The sequence below is a fragment of the Megascapheus bottae genome, chromosome 11 (assembly GCF_031878675.1).
Source record: "Megascapheus bottae isolate mThoBot1 chromosome 11, mThoBot2.hap1, whole genome shotgun sequence".
NCBI lineage: Eukaryota > Metazoa > Chordata > Mammalia > Rodentia > Geomyidae > Megascapheus > Megascapheus bottae.
In genome coordinates, this window is record NC_143519.1 from 39,725,242 (window position 1) to 39,740,511 (window position 15,270).

At 38.7% G+C, this 15,270-nt stretch overlaps 1 protein-coding gene across 1 annotated transcript in view; it reads left to right on the forward strand.

Annotated features, from left to right (window-relative positions):
- The window catches only part of Tnfsf11 (TNF superfamily member 11), a 31,242-nt gene that overhangs the window by 9,295 nt on the left and 6,677 nt on the right, over nucleotides 1-15,270 (forward strand). The gene's annotated exons all lie outside the window — the stretch shown is intronic.

A 15,270-nucleotide genomic window follows, 5' to 3' on the forward strand; every position in this document is an offset into this window, starting at 1 on the left:
AGTTGACTGAAGAGGAGATGGGAGACACACAAGACCAATGGCTTTCCTTACACCAACAACTTAACCTGGAGACCCTTTAGTAATTACTTGTTTTGTTTCCCTGAATTTAGTCACCTGGGAAGTCTGCAGCCTTAGAATTAGGTTACTTACTGACTCCACCAAGAGTTGGATATCTGTGCCAAGAATTGGCATCCATGTATCTGCTTGTATTCTCCAACTTTTACTCAGCCATTCTCTGGATTAGCTCTTACCATTCAGAGTAAATCTGGAAATTCTCAAATCCTTAAATCTAAAATTTGTTCAGATTTAATAACTACCTCTTAAATTTAATCCTATTAAATTTATTTAAATTATTTATTTAAATTAATTATATTAAAAATCCACCTAGAGTATAATATTTTTTTAAAGAGGGTGTCAGAACCAGATGCTAGTGGCTCTGTAATTCTAGCTACTCAGGAAGCTGAGATCTGAGGACTGAATTTGGAGTTTCCCTGGTAGGAGAGTCTGTGAGACTTTGATCTCCAATTATCTCCAATGAAGACAGAAATAGAGGTATAACTCAAGTGCTAGAAAGCTAGCCTTGAGTTTGTACTCAAAAGGTCAGGGACAGCACATAGGCCCTGAGCTCAACCCCTAATATTAGCATCAAAAAATAAATGAAATTAAAAAAATAAAGCACAACAATACACAAAAAAGAGGTACAAGTCAGAGGTACATGAGACAGAGGTAGAGGATGAGTGGTGAATCTGTTTTGTAAAACTAAAGGTAAATAAACACATATCAAGTTGAGATTTGCTTGTTTTTTTTTTTTTGTCAAATTTAGACAACATTTTCTAGTTTCCCTCATTATTTCATGCATCACAAAGAAAGAACCATCATCAGATTCTAGTGGTATCTTCATTTTGGAGAATCTACACAGAACATCATGAATGATAGACTCCATAAAGCACATATTATTGTAATATGTATAAAAGAGCACGAACATCTGAAAAAAAAGGGTTTCATTATCATTAACACGTGGTTGCTTAACTTTGTCCTTGTGGTAAATGCGGAAATGTGGGTTTAAATCACTATTTTATGTTAGAGGATAGCCTTCGAGCTATAGCCACATCAGTGTTGCTAATCTAGCTATTGCTCTGTTGTTTTATATGCATTAATTGTTTTTTTAAATCCCATTTGTGAAGCTTATCTCTTAAATACTGAGTGCCTACAAATGACCATTTACACATGCTGGGGATTAATCCATTACTTCAGGGCTGAATCTCTCAAGATAACGTGGGTTAGGTAAAGGAGTGGGTCCTAATTTTGTTTATATTGGTTCACAAAGAATCTTATAAAATGAAGAGATGAAAGTGTAAGGTAATTGATGTTCCAGTTCTTCAAAAGCATCTTTTAAATAAGCTAAATTCAGAAATGCATACTAGTGAGAACAGACTCCATTTACATCTACTTACGAGACTCTAAGAATTTTTAGCTGGCCTACAAAGAAAAATATTATCTTATAGATCATAAAAGGAACTGAAGAAATTCATCTGCTTATGATGTTCAAAATCTACTGATAAATGAGTATAATTAGATGGGCTCTTGAGGTTATCACAAGATCTTAAACAGAAAATTAGTTGATGAAAAAGTAGGAGTGTTTTTTGTCAAAGTCAGGAACACAATGGGCAGAGTTCAGTAGTTCAAGGCCATGGAGAGAGAGAGTTAATGCGACTCTGTTTTAAAGAACAAAGCCAGGTTTGATTACATGTGCCCACAATTCAGTAGTCGTAGTTGGGAGGATCAGTCAGTGACACACACTATCTAGAAATGTCTAAAGTAAAAAAGGATGGAGGTGTGGCTCAAGAGTGGCACACAGTGCTGCATAGCCAAGGTTGGCTCTAAGTTCAGACCCTGAGTACTGCAGAAAAGTAAAATGAAATAGAAAGACAATTAGGAACACAGCATACCTACCCACTGACCCACTTCATTTAACATTGGTTTGAAAGTGCTAGCAAATACAGTTTTATCAGGGAGTGAACTATGAAACATTCTTTACTTGACTCTACCTAGATTTCACAGTAAATTGAAAGGCTTAGGCAGTTTTTAAAAATTAGTACCCATCACTAGCTGTCTCTATACTTAACAATAGAAATTATAATTAGAAAATGAGTCCTTTTAAAATCTGTAAAAATAGAAAGAAGGAAAAAGAAAAAATGCCTAAACAACAAAAATGGTAAAGCTTATAGAAATAAATAGAAAACTCTAGAGGAGTGTGTGCAGTGCATTTGCACAAAGTACAAAAACAAAGGCATGGAAAATCCTGACAATTATTGTGATATAACTTGGGTGAAGTATAGCAGAGAGATACAACCACAAAAATGCCATCTTTAAGGAGATCTTTCTGTGTGTGAATGTATATGTGCATATAATTTAATATAAAAGTTTTAAATAAGTGAACATAGTTTAGATTATTAAAATGGATTGGAATAATGTGTTCACATTTATTTTCTAGTGAGTGTGTTTATAATTTTATTTTTTAATTTATATTTTTATCATCTTTAAGCAGTTGTACAAAGGGGTTTCAATTTAACATGTCAGTTTGTGAGTATGATGAGCCTTACTTTGTAAACAATTTTAGCTTTCCTGTGGCTTAATGGTAAAATGAATGTTTAGTATTTGAGAGGTCTTGGGTTAAATCCCAAGACTCTATCCCTCACCAGAAATTAAAATAAAAGTCCTATCCACTCATTATCTTCCAGGGGGAAATATTCCAGGCTGTGGAGCCCTCCAATTAGTGAGTTTTTCTCCCTCTCCTGTGGACTCACAACTTCTTTGCAAGTTCTGACTGACTGGTAGTATGAACTTCTGGATTGTCCTCAAAGATTTTGATAGCATTTCTATAATGGCAGAATTTTCTTTCTTTAAAAAAAACAAAAACAAAAACAAACAAAAACTAGGGCTGGGAGTTTGGCCTAGTGGTAGAGTGCTTGCCTAGTATGCATGAAGACCCAGGTTCAATTCTTCAGTACCACATACATAGAAAAAAGCCAGAAGAGGTGCTGAAGCTCAGGTGGTAGAGCTCTATGTATACTACTAGATTGTCTAGAACTTTATTTCATTACTTTTACATTTGTTGTAGGATTTGGGGGAGGGGGTTGGGTAATCATATGTACAACCCTTTTTTAAAAGTAAGGAGCTATAACTATTAATATACTAATGATCATCGTATATAAATATATACTGGAGGTAGAAGACCATATCTTTAGGAAGGAGATGAATGTTATTCATAATTTATCATTAGCTTCAAGCAACAGCCATTGAGTACAGATACTGACTTAGGCATTTTGACATATCTTTTTTTATGACTTTACAAGGGTTTATTCTTTGCCTCATTCAGCAGATGATCTTGCCAAATGCTGTCTTCTTTGACAAGGATTGTTCACTGGTGTGACATTTTAGACAACTTGCCAAAGCAATCAGATTTTGTATTTCTCTTGCAAAAATTCAAATGGACCTATTAGCCATTCAGAAGTAGATTTGTGTCTGACTTTTCGTTCTGACATAGATATCGAGCAAGCCCATAAAACAACATTACATGTGTGGCTACCATAACCATTGAGAGATCAACTCATCTAGTGGCAACAAATACCAGACATAAGCACAATATTACATTATATGTGTGCAAAAAGTGGTGTTTGCCCAGCCAGTTTGGTCAGACAAGTAATGTTGTGTTGTTTTTCTCCCCACTTCCCTTCCTTTTCTGTTGTTGTTTGTGGTTAGAATTTCTTGGCTTTGTTTTTTTTTTTCCACTTTAGCACAGAACTCTGAAAGTCTCTTAATGATCCAGCTCAACCAACCACAATTTATAAAGTCTATCATAACAGTCTACAATGATAAAGACAGCATGAGCACAGAGATGGCGTCTGATTTGTAAAATGATTCTTGTTTTCAGTTTTGGAAGCCTTCCTGGCCGTGGCTGACTGGTGGGGTTGGGAGTTTGGTGAGCTCAGGCCTCAGTGAGGACTACCTTAGATGGCAGGGAGAAATCTTAGCCCCAGAACTGTAGGAGCCATTCTCCATGGAGATGTGTCTGTTTATGCAGTAACTACATTCTGGGTCCTCAGAAGTGTGACTCTGCTTGAGCATGTACAGGTATTTCACATCGACAATTTGTTTGTTCAAGACCCTGAAACCTTATTAGTAAAAGTATTTGGATGAGTTGCTACATGGAACAGAGATGAATGTAAGAAATTACAGCCGGAGGCTCACATCTGTAATTCTATTTACTTAGGAGGGTGATATCCGAGGATCACAGTTCAAAGCCAACCTGGGCAGTAAAGTCCCCGTGAGACTCTTATTTCTAATTAACCACTCTAAATCCGGAAGTGGAGCTTTGGCTCAAAGTGGAAGAGTGCTAGCCTTGAGCAAAAGGAGCTCAGAGACAGTGCCAAGGCCCTGAGTTCAAGCTCCATGACTGGACCTTCTCCTCCAACCCCCCCCATCCAAAAAAAACCCCACAGAAATAACTATATTCTTCAAAAGGAGATATCCAGACATGAAGCTTTAGGAGTAAAGGAGGGATGAAGACTTACCTGTGTATTTTTAAAGATACTAGATATAGCCTGAGTTTAAATTGTAAATATTTTAGTATAGATAATACACTAGTTTTTAAAATAAAAACAGTATATTTAAGATGAAAGTAAATAACTATGTACATTTGAGAGAAGAAAGGTCCTTTTTCTGATAAATTTGAACATCCAGCATGATGCTTCATGCCTATAATCTTAGTTACTTGAGTCTGATATTGTGGTTCAAAGCCAGCCTGCACAGAAAACTGTGAGATTCTTATCTCCAATCAGCAAAGTGATCAGAGTGTAGGTGTGTTTGCACAATAGATTTGAATGAAAAAGTCAAGCTAAAGTGTGAGATTCTCAATTCTCAGTTCAACTTTCAGTTCCAGTACACACACACACACACACGCACACACACACACACACACACACACACACTCACACATAATTGAACAACCAAAAAGGTTTAAAGATCATGGAATGAAACTAACAGCTCCTTGAAAATAAGAACCCATTTCAACATATTGTACCTATTTTCCCCTGCTCAGGAATGAATGAAAAAATAAATGATGGTACTGGGAGTTTGACCTAGTGATAGAGTGTTTGCCTAGCATGCATGAAGACTCGGGTTTGATTCCTCGGTACCACATACATAGAAAAAAGCTGGAAATGGTGCTATGGCTCAAATAAGTGGTAGAGCTCTAGTCTTGAGAAAGCCCAAGGAAATTGCTTAGGCCCCAAGTTCAAGCCCTAGCACTGGCAAAAAAAAAAATAATGAGGGGCTTATTGAACTTGGTGCACAAATAGTGAAAGGGAAGGGTATAAGGAGGCTCTTATCTTGGATCTCATCAGAGCAACACTGAGTCATAATGGCTATCTCAGTGCACTTGTAATACAGTTTCTTTAAGTTCTCTCCAGCTGACTTCTCTTATTAATCACCCTTCCCTACACAGATCTGTTGGCCTCGCCATAGCATGTTCCCTCTAGATTGAGGGCCTACAGTGTGAACTAAAACTTGTCTCTGCCCCCTCAAAGAGGTATAATTAAAAAAAAAAAACCTTTTGGATAACACTCCAGAATAGAAAATACCAGTGATGTTAAAGACTACCAATACGTTATTTTCTTGGCTTATCTCAAAGTATAGATGTTTCTTTTTTTTCCTTCCTTTCTTCCTTTCTTCCTTTCTTTCTTTCTTTCTTTCTTTCTTTCTTTCTTTCTTTCTTTCTTTCTTTCTTTCTTTCTTGTCTTTCTTTTTTTTGTTGGTCATGGAACTTGAACTCTGGGCCTGGGCATTGTCCCTGAGCATTTCAGCTCAAGGCTAGTACTCTACCACTTGAGCCACAGTGCCACTTCAGGTTTTCTGGTTGTTAATTGAAGACAAGAGTCTCACCGACTTTAGTGCCCAGGCTCGCTTTGAACCATGATCCTCAGATCTCAGTCTCCCGATTAGCTAGGATTACCACACCTGGATAGAGTATAGTTGTTTGAATTCCTAAAAACTTACTAGAGAATGGGGTGGAAGGGCAGAAGACCAGAGACCTACAGTGACTGAATAATTCACCCTCATCTCAAGTTATTTATTTTTAAAAATTCTCTGGGTAATCAGTACACACTTGGCTTTATCTCCTCCAGAATACATAATATAAATGGTACTATTCCTTAATATGAAAACCAATGTACGCAAAGATTTTCAATGCTTTCAACTTCAATAAAATATTTACTGTTATTTGGTATAGTCTAAGCAGGGTAACAAAGAGATCCATAAATTCAGTACCTAAACAAGACCTTTTTTTCTATCACATATTAATCCAAAAGTGAACCAGGGCTTGGTTGGGTTGCTTTTCCTTCCTCAGTGTGTACCTTCTACTTTTGTGTCCAGTTTAGCTTCTCCAGATTGTTGAAGAAAGTGTATAAGAAAAACTGGGTCAGTACCTGAAAGTGAGACATCATTACTAGTGCATCTGATTGGCTGGAAGTTACTCATGAGATGAAAGGAGGCTGGACGATATACTCTTCAACTGACTGGCTATTTGTCAATACAGTTTGAGGAAAAGGCTTCCTATAACTAATAGAGGCAAAGAGAGGATGGGAAGGGTAGTATGAGCAGTCTCTTACATTCACTAATCCTGGGTGGGTAGGAAAATAGATTCACTAATGCTGAGCGAATGGTCAGAAAATTCAAATCTATAAGAACTTTTGCTGGTCAGGATTTCATTTTCTAAAATTAATTTGCTTGAAGATTATTTGGATTACAGGCGAGAAAAAAATTAAAGTAGATTATAAAGTATTTTTTGAGGAAGTTTTTTGGGTCCATTAGACATATGAGACTATGATTGTGATTGCCACTTGCCCAAGTTTTAATAGTTCTGTGGGTTATAGGAGTATTACTGAGCTGGAATTTGAATTCAGGGTCTGGGGCTTTCTAGGCAGGCTTTTTACCTGGTAAACCATGCCCCCTAGCCAGGAATATTAATTTAAAACCACACATTTAATCAGGTTAAGTGATAGTGTTTCCTGATATGTAAAACTTGCCCTTGATAATCAATATCAATCTTGATTATTATAAGAAGGCTATTCTCAGTTTTAAACTAAACTAAATCAATTAAAATTTAGATAAATTGTGTCTCCTTATGAAATTGCTGTCATATAATTTCTCATTTGATCTTGAGTTTAGTTTTTAGTGTTCTTTTTTTTTTTTTTAAGAAAAAAGGTCAGGGAAAAAAATGAATCTTCATTCATTGTCACTTTGCCTTCAGAGTCAAGAGTATACATCCCGTGAAACTTTTTCATAAACCTCAAAGGAAACTGGTGTTCCCAAATCAAGATGTTAGTCATGTAATGGTTTTCCCAGGAGATTTTTGTCTCTGCCATAATAGTTTTGGGAATTGCAATTCAACCCCAATCACAGTTAGTATTTATAAAAGTTGCCTTGATGGGAAAGCTGAAGTAAGACCCACAGAGTTTTCCTTCAAAACCCAGGCATCTACTGCCATTGGCTGGGCAGTAGGCTATGAAAAGGATACTCCATCTCACTGGATACCCAGGCAAGAAGAACTTCCCTTACCTGGCTATGCTTCACCTCTCCACCTCATTTCTATGACCTTAAACACAATAACGACTGAGGTCCCTCTCTGTCCTATAAGTGGGCTAGGATTCGGGCTGCTTGCAGCCATCCATGAACTTACCAAATGGATGGATGACTGAATTAGGTACTTTGCACTTGCCTTCCAAGGCCACCTTAGACCCTTTTGTGAAGTCATTTTTTTTGTGGCCTCAAAATTCAACACAGGCATTATTTCCCAAAGGAAGTCACCACTGGCACCTGCCCTCCTGCCTGGGGATTAGAGGCCACCCCTGGATGTACCTGCTCTGAGTCAGACATCTGTGGTCTTCTAAGGACAGGGGCTGTGTGATGTTCCCAGGAGCAGGCAGATAGTAGGTGCCTGACAAATGGTCAAATAACAAATTTGGTGAATGGACTGATCTTTGCCACATCTGCTTTCAGTGTCACTGGTGTCTGGTTACTGTCAGTACAAGGCCCATGGTAAATCCCCAAAATTCTATCACAGTTATGTGAGAACAAGGTTTTTCTTTTTCTTTTTTTTTGCTGCAGAGGAGATGAACCTTTGAAAAATATAGAAGGCACCGCCAATATAAAGGTGGTATTATTATTTTTCATTTGGCGGAGGAAAGCAGAGACACGGTAAATAAATAGCACAGTTAGCTCAAGATGCCATTGTTCCGCCAATTCCTAGATTAAACTTTTTAACCAAGTAGAGTCATGTAAGACATTTGAAGATCGGAGCTCCTTATGAAGACTAATCTTGCTGTCATAAGGCTACTTTATGAAAGCCCAAGGGGACTTTTAACTGTAGCAGAAGCTTTCCCATTTAAACCATGAAGGTTAAACAATAAAAACTAATTTTCTATTCCCAGCATACCCATCTCAGGAAAAGCATCGTTCTGCTGGGCCTTTGCCCTTCAGTGCATAAGAGTGCATTAGCTGTTTGTAGACATGTATCTCTTCCATGCAGTGCACTTCCGGAAGAGATGCTATCCAAGCTGATTATTTCTGGGATGACAGGTTCTGACTGTCACCAATGACTCTTCCTAAGGACTTAGGGAGGTGTGCAGCCAGCTCCATCCATGGCCACATTAAGTATGCCCCCTCCCTCAGATCCTGTGGATTTGAAAGGTCAATATGAGCTTTACAGGACGGAGGACAGCTAGCAAGCAGTGCTAAAATCCTGGCTCTTCAGTGCTTTCTGTGCTGTGAATCGAGATTGCCTGGAAATAAAAACCAGATAGATGGTTCAAAAGGAGCCATTGCAGATGAATGCCTAAGACATCCTTGCCAGGATTGGTGGAGGTCAAGGTGCAAAGGCACAGATGCCAGAGTCTTGGAGGTAGAGTAAGCCCACACTCCTCTCTGGCTGGAACCAGCCTCATTAGCCCCTTGGGAGGAGGGAGAAGATTGCAGGGAGGAAGAGCTGGAGAATCGGGCAGGGGCAGTAATGTGAAAAGCTACTCTTACATTAATACGTCTACCTCTGCATGTTCCAGTCTTTAGTCCCCCTCTCTTCAAGCAGTTTCTGAAGACAACAATTGGGGCCCTAGACTTAACTATTACCAACATATTATGAAGGACACGAGTCAGGCACAGCTAAATGGAGGGAATGGAAGAGTGGTGTGTGATAAAGAATGGGAGAGGGGTTGGAGATTTGCAGCTTTTGAACACATCACGGTGATGTGTTCAGAAGCACACAAGCTTTCGAAATCCCATTATTTGGAGTTGTTTTTTTTTCTTGTGGAGGTTATTTTTGTCATGCACACATGACAGCTAATGAAATCATTAGCCATTAGTGATTGAAAATATGAAAATGTGATTAATTAAACCCATTGGCCATTCATTGGTGATGAAAACATTTTCCATCCTCTCTTCCTTCCTGGAGGTTGGGCGTGGGACTAAACAGTCTTTTGTTTTCTAGAGGTTAATTGGAGATAAGAGTCTCAGGTCCTTTTATGCCTGGGCTGGCTCTGAACCTTGATCCTCAGATCTCAGCCTCCTGAGTAGGCATGAGCCACCATGCCCGGCTGTGCACAGTCTTTAATCATGAAATTGGTTACTCTGGTAACCAGCTTCCCAGCGTCACCTCACAATATAAACTCAGGTCTCGTTAGTAGAGACTTATGAGTAGCAATATCCCTCCCATCGTTCAGGAAATTCCAAGAATGGAAGGTGCTGTGTGCCAGGATCTGGGATGCAGGCCAACTGCATATTTCATTTCATATCACAATGTCACACGGAGTGTCATAAGCTACAGTGAGAAACGTGGACTCATTCCTGAGATGTTAAGCAGGACTGTATGAAGAGAAAAGACATGCTTCTACTTGTGCTTTAGGATGCTCAGACTAGCAGCAATGGATCAGTTTGAAAAAGGCAGGAGCCTGGGAGAGAGGAGACCGGAAGCTCTTACCGTACTCCCAGTGAGGTAATGGAGGCTTCAGGGCAGGCAGTAGTACCAGGGCTAGGGAGGAGGAAAGGGAATTTCTCTGTTTCCCATGGTGGAAGTAGGCAGGACTTCTCTGCAGGTTGTTTCATTTTCAGAAACAACTCATGTGTGGCATTCATGTGCTGACTCGTTGATGAGTGTACTATTCTTGTAACTAGGCTGGAGAATTGCATGAAGGGTATCATTAAGATGTTAAAAGGAATGCCTTACATATGTTAACAAGTGTATGAACCCTGTATTATATTTGGCAAACGGGGTGTTAAATCCTTGTTCAACCAGCCAGATGTCCCTGCAGCTGCTTCTGCTACTACAGAGGTAGGCATCCACCTGAGACCCCCAGCTACTAGCTAGTGCCAGTGGTTTTAAGCATCTGGTTATATCAATTGCATCTTCTATGCTGATTGACAGGTATCCCCCAGATCACATGACACAACTGACATGACTCAGGTGGGTTTTTTCAGACCAAGAAACCCAGGCTCCAGCAACTTGACTCTCAGGAAATCTGCAGCTAGGGGATGCCATCAGTTAAAAATGGAAATCTCTTTACATTAGTTTGTGGGATAAAAAGAAGCATTAGTGGAACAAACTTAAGATGAGCATAGTAACAACATCCACTTCCAAATTAGCACGTTATCCAAGTCTTGTTTCAGGCAATTATTCAGCAGGGTTTGCAAAGTTGGACTGGATGTGGGCTGTAAATGTTTATGATGTCACCTTGCCCCTCCCATTAAAGAATCAAAGGCAGGAAATATGTATTTGAAAGTGAAAGAATAAATCTTGAAAGAAAGTAGCAAGTCTGTATTGGCATCCTCATCTGGGCTCCACACTGATTGCTTGATGGCTTGTGTATGCCCTACCTTGACTCTTTTCACTGTTTGAGTAGGTACCAAGGGCATTATGGGAAGAAGAAACATTTGAGTGGAAACTCTCAGCTCTGTGCAAAGAAGTGGCATAGTGAGACACATGTTATCTGCCATTTGTTATATTTAACCACTTTTTATCCCTGTCTCCTTAACAGTTCCCCTTTCTCTCACCTAGGCTATTGGGAAGAAAATTCCCTAGCTGCTCAGGACTCAAGATTCCTGTGGGTTTCTGTTTATTTGTATACAGTATAGCCTTATGTAAGTAGGCCCAACCTATCAAAATAGATCCAGCTTTGGGATGGGGTCTTCTTTCCTATATTTGGAAAAAGAAGCTAAAATAATTGTGCAAGGCAATGTGGAGTCAGGAAGGAGCTCAATCCTAGAAGAGTGGGGTGAATTTTTTCTATGAGGCTTTTAGGAAATTATGATTTTTGGTTAAGTTTAGGACAAATTAAAGAGATGCAGTTCTTTAGATCACAGTGACACAATCTCCTTGATCTTTACTATGTCTTATTTCCTGGAGGAGAAATAGAAATTGTGCAGGCTCATTATTATTTTTTCCATGAGTTAAATGAAAGTTGAGATTAAAAAAAAAAGTCATGTTGGTTGTTTTCATGTCTGTTCAAATATGCTCTGATAGCAAAAATGAAAAATGAATGCAATCTAAATAGAAAGACACCACAATGAAAAACTTCTTTAAAAAAGAGTGATGAAACTTCCTCATCTCTATTGTTTATAAATGTGTTTGATCTACTAAAGCCTGGCCAGTAAGTTTCCCTAGACTGGTCACTTTTGCACAGTGTCCACAAGGTGGCAGTGTGTCAGAGGGTTTCCTTTAGCCTTGATTTGGTTGGTCTGTTTTCAGGGGTTAACAGAAGCTATTATAACTTAGGCAGAAGTCACACCTTTCTAAGAACAAATACATTTTTTTGAAAAGGCTACTTGTTACAGTTTGACCAGAAGTATGTTCATTCATTCATGTACATTTTCTTAGTAACTTGTAGGTAATGATCTTGTCTAGTTATAGAAACCAAAGGATTTTTTTTTCTGTCCTTTGCATATAGGAGCTGATAAATTAACTGTCTTCTGAGAAGGCCAGATGTTGATTTTTCCTGGGACTGGGGGTGGGTAGAACATTAAGTTCTCTTGAAGATTATTTGTTTGTGGCTCTGAGCCAAGAGAAGAAGCTGGAGGGCTAGCTGCCCTGTTTCCTCCCACTGAAAGCTGTTCCTGGCTTCTGCTTCAGGCTGTTTTCTGGGAGACCTGTACTTCCTTATGCAAAGCTGTGGCAGGCTGGTAGTATAGGCAATATGTGTCTACACTGGATGTTTATGCAAAGAACTACCTAACTGCTTTTTATTAATCTACAGCTGGCTTAAAAAATGAGATAAAATATATCTACATTTTTTAAAAAGGTCTCTTTCATCTGAATAATTCGTTCAGAAGAAAGGAATTAGGTTACTGGAGTATTTGTAGTCTTTTCCCCAAATTAGATCACCTGAAACTCCCTGAATTCAGAAAAACCAAAAGCAATAGTTGAATAAGACTTGGAAGGGAAAAGAATTTTTATACAATTTAATATGCTGTAATTAACTTGAGAGATTATAGAAGATTAATGGGGATGAAAATCAATGTAAAGGTGAAGCTTAGAAGATAAATGGGATTGACAGTGGTGAAGTTTGGGTGTCTCTTTAGAAAGGTTTCTGTAATCTTGAAAATGATCAGCATTAGCGGACATTCAAGGACTCTGTAAAGAGCTGGTGTCTGGTTCTTGAACTGAAAAAGCAGAATGGTTGTGCTCTGTGGCACAGACTCGTGTCATGTTAAGAGATCGGCTCTCTCTTGACCTTTGTTTGGGGGGATTTATCAGTTAATCCCACATCATGGACTAGCTAGTTATGCGTCAGTTGTTTTCTGAGACTCCTGGTGAATTCTGAGCTTGTATTTTATGAGTGTTTCAGCTGTCTTTGTCAGATCCACAGGTACACAGCAATCACATGCACAGACAGGTGTACTTGCTTCTCAGAATTATCTCTGGGGGGACCAGTATGAGGTGTGTGTGTGTGTGTGTGTGTGTGTGTGTGTGTGTGTGTGTGTATTTATCATGTGCTAAGGATTACAGGGGATAGGATAGATGCTTTCCTTGACGTTTACTAGAGTGATGATGACTTTTAAAAGTTATGAACATAGCTCTAGAAAGCTGAGATTCAAGCCCCCAACTTTGTTAGGTGAGTTCTCTCCCTCTCTGTGGCCTCAGGTTTTCTCAGTCTGCAAGTTCATAATAGTTACCTTGGTTCTGATTGTCGCATGTCAGATGTGATCATAAAAAAAGAAAACACTTGATTGGCCAGAAATGTAAGAAATTATTTACTTTTCAACATGTGGAATAGAAATATAGCTTGTGAGAATATAATAAACCCTTGACTAAATGAAGTTGTTGCCAACAACTCTTCATGAGAACACTCAATTAGCAATAATTTTCTTAGCACCTGCTGCGTATTTAGTATTACTGAGGAGCATCTTTTTTTTTTTAACAATATCAAGTCAGTATCAGACCAACTGAATTAAATCCACCACGAATGGGGCCAGAACAACCCCAAACTTCCCCCTAAAATGCAGTCACATTCATAGTGGTTTGCATTTATTTCTACCCACATTTTTTAACAGCCTGAAAAACCCAAAGGTAGCCTAAAAATATAGTCTTAGAAGAATGTTATATCTATGATTGCACACGAATAGCTATAATTCTAAGCTCCGATAGTTGGACTGGAGATGTCCATACTGGGAATACATTTTTTTTGGTAACTTAAGTGGTAGACTCATCACAAGTTTCCTTTTGCACATTGAAACTTCCTTATCGATTTTTCTGAGATGAATCGCAATTCTTGGATACCCTAGAGAAATAACACAAGAGAAGCATTACCTCATGGGTCTCTAACTGGAAATTTAATTCATCCTGGGGCATGAAATCTTTGCTCTGACAAAAGACATTGAAAGTGCTTCTGAGAGGTGCTAGTGATTGAATTTTCTCATAATAGGTCGGTGGCAGCGCTGACCTAGAATCCATGGATTAAATGGGAATGTTGGAAATGTTATTCTCTGTCACTGCTTACCTGGGAATGAACTTGCCTTATTTCTTTAATCAGTGGCTTGAGCTGCAGATGCTTTGGCTTAGGTCTCAGGCTTCCAGGTAGTTTCTGCAATTTCCCAACCTGTGAATCTCTTCAGACAAGAAGTGGATTTGTTATTGTCACATTAAGCACCTGCCAGTAGCACCAGATCATCTGTTAGAAATGCAAAGTCTCTGGCCTTTGCCTCATCTGGATCACAGATGCAGAATCACAAATGCAGGATCACAAATACTGTCATCCGACTGCATCTTCTCAGAGATTGCAAGCATGTGCAAGTTTGGGAATCACTGAGCTGAGGCAAAGGCACTTTTCTGTAGATAATCAGTGTTTGTATAAAAAATTATGGAACAGGCACTGGTAGACATATGCTGTACTTAGTTCTGATTCCCTCTGTGCCTTTTCTTCTCTTTGAGTGTGAGGCTACTGGGGTGGCTTTAAATTCCTGGATTCCTGTCTTCAAGGTTTCTATTCCAATGTTTAATCAGGTAAAGATTTATTGTTTACATATATCTCTACACAGTAATTTGCATATAATATATATACATTTGTAAAGACATAAACAATAGATAATGATGCATCAGGCGTCTATACATGTACAATGAAGTGCAATGGATAAAGATTGTTACCTACCAATTATCTACTTATCTCTTTATGTATATATTTGATCTCCATTTTGAATCTAGGGGAACATGAACCAGACAATTCTAGTAATGGGGGTATCATCAAATATTCAAAGACCTTGAGAAGAGAATGGAGAGACTAGAGATGAGCATGAGTAGGGAGAAGAACGAAGCCTAGGAAGGACCTCTGTTTTGTTCAACTCAGAAAGGGCATTCATTTCTGGAGTATGCCACACAAAGTGTGGGCTGTGTCCTCAGGGCAAAGAGTGACTTGAGATAAGCCCCTGAACACTTCTTCTTAGAGTTCACTACAGAGAGTGGCTTTAGGACTTTGGAATAAGTAACTGAAATGAGCCTCACTGTGTCTTTCAAGGGTCATTAAAGATAGCATATCATAGATTGTTATCTCTCTTGGGAGTGCTAAAGGCAGGAAGAAGAATAAATGTTATCTTATTTCTGGAATCCATCTATCTATCTATCTATCTATCTATCTATCTATCTATCTATCTATCTATCTATCTATTCATCCATCTATTCATCCATCTCTTCATCCATCTATCATCTATCAATCATCTATCTTAAAACACTCT